Source organism: Propithecus coquereli, unplaced genomic scaffold, assembly GCF_000956105.1.
Source record: "Propithecus coquereli isolate 6110/MARCELLA unplaced genomic scaffold, Pcoq_1.0 Scaffold644, whole genome shotgun sequence".
NCBI classification, from domain to species: domain Eukaryota; kingdom Metazoa; phylum Chordata; class Mammalia; order Primates; family Indriidae; genus Propithecus; species Propithecus coquereli.
In genome coordinates this window covers 801,305-806,034 of record NW_012152441.1, presented here as the reverse complement: position 1 = coordinate 806,034, position 4,730 = coordinate 801,305, and the positions used below count along the sequence as shown (strand labels likewise).

The 4,730-nt window shown below is 46.1% G+C and overlaps 1 protein-coding gene across 2 annotated transcripts in view; it reads right to left on the bottom strand.

Moving 5' to 3' along the window:
• NDUFV3 (NADH dehydrogenase (ubiquinone) flavoprotein 3, 10kDa) overlaps positions 1-4,730 on the bottom strand; it is a 17,476-nt gene that overhangs the window by 5,834 nt on the left and 6,912 nt on the right. The gene's annotated exons all lie outside the window — the stretch shown is intronic.

Here is a 4,730-nt window from a genome sequence, read left to right as displayed (position 1 = left end):
AGAGTGCAGTGGCATTATCGTGGCTCACTACAACCTCAAGCTCCTGGGCTCAAGCGATCCTCTTGCCTCAGCCTCCCAAGTAGCTGGGACTACAGGCCCATGCCACCATGCGTGGCTAATTTTTCTGTTTTTAGTAGAGACGGGGTCTCCCTCTTGCTCAGGCTGGTCTCGACCTCCTGAGCTCAAGCAATCCTCCCTACCTCGGCCTCCCAGAATGCTAGGATTACAGGGGTGAGCCACCACGCCTGGCCTCAAATAATATAATGATTAGAGCTAATTTCATTCAATTTCCTCAGGTGGTAATAAATCTTTTCCAACCATACAGATTAGAAGAAAAATATAGGACAAGTTTTTACAAATTAAATTACTTTTCAAATTTAAAATTCCAAATTTAAAAAAAAATATTACAGATGAACAGCCTCTAAATCCAGAGTCTTTGTGTCTAGTAGTCTATTCTACACTAAAAATATCTCAAGCCTACTTGTTTAAGCTGGAAAAATGTCCTCCTAACCACCCTATCTTAATGGTATCCAAATGGGTTTTTAATTGTTTTCTGAGTTCAGAAACCTGTGTTTAACAGACTGAAAGAAAATGATCAAAAAGGCCCATTGATGCTGTGATCCCAGCACTTTGGGAGGCCAAGGCAGGAGGATCTCTTGAGGCCAGGAGTTCTAGACCAGCCTGGGCAACATAGTGAGACCCCATCTCTGAAAAAAAAAAAAAAAATTAGCCGGGCATGGTAGCATGCACCTGTCGCCCCAGCTGCTCAGCAGGCTGAGGCAGGAGGATGGCTTGAGCCCAGGAGTTCAAGGTTATAGTGATCTGAGCTGTGAGCTGTGATCACACTACTGTGCTGTAGCCTGGGCAACAGAGAGAGGCCCTGTCTCTGATAAAAAAGAAAGAAAGAAATGATCAAAGAAAACTGAGGAATAACAATCAATCAGAAATGGGCACTGTTAGTGCTCGCTTCGGCAGCACATACACTAAAATTGGAACGACACAGAGAAGATGAGCATGGCCCCTGCGCAAGGATGACACGCAAATTCATGAAGTGTTCCACATTTAAAAAAAAAAAGAGAGAGAAAAGAAACAGGCACTGCGGGAGGCAATGGCCGAAGAGCCAGAGCGGCAGGGGAGTCTGTAAACCACCCCGAACTCCCACCCAGCCCTGTCACGACCACCCCCACCAGAACCGCCTCCGTGCCCCGAACACGGCCACCCCGGTATGACCAGCACCGCACCCCGTGGGAATCTGTGCTGGCCTGGAATCTGCATTCGGGCTCCCGAGCGTCGGCGCCGATGCGGGTCACTCTCGGAGCTCGCACAGAGCTCCCGGGCATGTTAAACGTAACACGGGGTGGGGGTACGTGCCAGCTTGATCTCTCTGTCCCTGCCCCTCTAAACCAACCCGGCACAGCTCAGAAAGGCCTACCAGCTATGCGGGAGGCTGGCCTTCAACCCTGCCAGCCCACTCACCTGATCATTAATCTGTCTTTATTTTGAACATGAATTTTCCAAGTATGAAAAATTAACTTAAAATAAGGCTTAGCTGAGATAGGCCACATTGAATAGAAGAATAACAACTGAATCTCCCAAAGCTTGTTGTGGGGATTGTTTTAATTGTAAAGAACAGTAAAACTACAGCATAGGATGATTTATTACCTACTGAAAATGGATAGAAAATTTGAAACGGGATTAACAACGAAATGACTTAGAAATTTTGTTTGAAAGGAATCATTTCTCTATCACATGAAATGAGGACTTCCTTAGTTCCTGCCAGTTACTGGCAGAATGCCCCAGAAGGGCTAACAGACAACAGTAACTCATTTTGCTTTTTGTCAAGAGCCACTTGCCGCCCTGCTGCAGCACAGGCCCAGCCTTCTCTTTGTGACGCGGAAGGAAGCTCCCCTGATGATCTGCAGCTGCTGCCAGCGACACCAGGCTGCACTTGGCAGCACGGAAACCGCGTGCCTTGGGCGATAACGCCATCACAGGGACTCATACTCGCTGAGTGTCAGCGCAGCTTTGCCTCATCGACTGTTTTCATTAAATGTCTCACGATGTCTAGAGGCAGGCAGCCAGCGCACTGACAGTTTTCACAGTGGCTTTCCTTGGAAGACAAGTGCGATTGTCCCTCCGCATCTGCAGACTCTGCGTCTGAGGATTCAACTGCCGACTGAGAATATTCAGAGAAGAAAAAACTGCTTCTCTGCTGAACATGTGTGGGCTTTTGCGGTCATTATTCGCTAAACAATGTAACAACTATTTCCATAGCATTTACACTGTATCAGGAATGATAAGTAATCTAGAGATGATTTAAAGTGAATGGAGGATGTCACAGGTTATATGCAAATAGCATGCCATTTTAAATCAGGGACTTGCGCAACTTCAGATTTTGGTATCTGTGGGGGGTCCTGGAGCCAAGAGACGCCCGTGGAATAACACACGAAGCCACCTGAACAAGACTGGCCGTGCAGGCCTATCTCACAGCGTAAGGCGGGGGCTTTCGGGGACCGCTTCCCCCTCTCAGGGCCGTAACGGCCTACGTCGATCGCAGGCATGCAAGCGCCGCGCCAATGAACGGCACGGGCCGGCGTTCCCGAGCGCTTCCCTAGCCTCTCAAGACAGAACTTAAATTTCCTGACTCTCTCTTCTGCTTGGCTGAAAAGTGAGAGCATGACCTGCAAGTTTTTAGTGGTCCCTCTACCAAAAGCAAAAATGACTATGGTGCTAGCAATGGATTAGCAACCTTGAAATACTTTCGTATCTTGTCAACAGGTCACAAAACTAATTTCTGAAACAAAGCACATTCTGAAACAATGGTGCACTTAAACACGACATTAAAGGATACAATGACTCAAATTTTATATGGTAATTAAGACTTTCTCTTTTTAACAAGTATTTGACTATAAAAAGTTTTTTTTTTTAGTTAACACATGAGAATTGAGATTTTACAGATGCAAGACAGGGATTAAAATACGACTGCTGAGCCGCAACGCCAGGGCTCACACGCGGGATCCACCACTCACGCCACGAGACCTCGGGTAGCCCAGAGTCTCCTTGCGCCTCAACTTCCTTGTGTGCAACACGGGGATAACGGGAGCGTGTGCTCACAGGATTGTCTGAGACCCCGATAATACATGGAACGCACTTAGAACAGGTCTCGGCACTGTTACAATTAAATAGCAGATTCCTCGCTTTTAAAACTGAAATAAGGACTGGAAATGGATAATTAACTTTGGCTTCTTGACATACTAAAAAACACAGGAATTACTCAAGCAACAGTTTATTACTGTCTGTTGCAAAGTTCTGCCTGGTGACTGGATTCAAGGAAACCACAAAGCTGCAGAGCCAGGTGGTTCCCCGAGAGGGTGCACTTCTGAGAACGCCCGGCCCCTGACGTCTCCGCTGGCAGCTGTCCTCCGGGAACGCGTGTGCTGCAGAAAACTGGAACTCTGACGGAGTAAGGCAAAGCATGTTCTCCAGCCCCGGGTCCTGCTCCGATGGCAGACCCTTTGACTAGATGTGACCCCAACGTGAGAGCTTCAGGTCCCTCCACCTGCATGCAGGAAACTTCTGCCAGTTCTGGTTTGGAGGGGTTTGATCTGGCAGTGTGCCATGGGAGGGTGAAAAGCATCTCTGTGCCTTTCACTTACCAATCACAGACACTTCATGGGAAAACACAGGCCTGCCTGCCTGCGTCCATTTAGAGCATTATTTCTTTTTCTTTGTACAGGGAATTTGTTTTAAATTACGAGGTAGCAATGTGATGTGCATTGAAAACAGTTTAGTTCTGAAAACTGTCTTCCCACTTGAAAGCACTCTGTGGTTTACGCAGTACACACACGTCAGTGCGTACCAGTCAGCGTCACAGCCACCCAGCCAGGCCAGCACACCGATCTCGCTCAAACACAAAGGAACCAAGGCTCAGAGGCCTGCAGAGTCCACTGCGACTGGAGGCAGCAGCTCTACGAGAGCCCAGGGCCAACCTCCAGCTCAGTGTTCCCCTCCATAACCTCACCCCAAACTGTCACAGGACAGAACACCCCATTTCCACTCCATACAGACACATGCTTCTAAAAAGGGGGCTCTTTGGTTCTGCCAGGATACTTTAAAATCCATTTAATCCAAATTCACAAATCTATGAAGTCAGATTGCAGACATGAGACTAAAATTCACCAAATGATACAAATATATTAGTAATCAAATTCAACTAATTGTTCATCAATAAACATTTAAACAATGTCAAAAACATGCCAGGAGTAAGCTGGGCATGGTGGTGCACATCTGTAGTCCCAGCTACTTGGGAAGCTGAGGCAGGAGGATCCTTCAAGGACAGGAGTTTGAGTCCAGTCCACATAGCAAGACCCCATCTCAAAACAAAACAAAAAACAACATGCCACATATAATGCAGAAATTAACTTGACATTCCTGTTGCAAACATTTTTTAGGTGTGATAATGGTATTGTGATTTTATTTTAAAAAAAGATACATATTAAAAATTTATGCATTAAAAAAGAAAAGAGCAATGGGTTTGAAAAAGAGGCAGGTATTATAGGACGGAACTGAACAATGTTCCTGGGGAATTCAGGCCTCAAGTCAACAGGGTGAGCAGACACCACCAAAATATACTGTTGCATTTCTTATTTTCTTTTGATAAGGATATGCTACATTCCTACATTAAGGGAGGGAAAAAAAGTTTAAAAAACTGTAAAAACAAACAAAAAAAA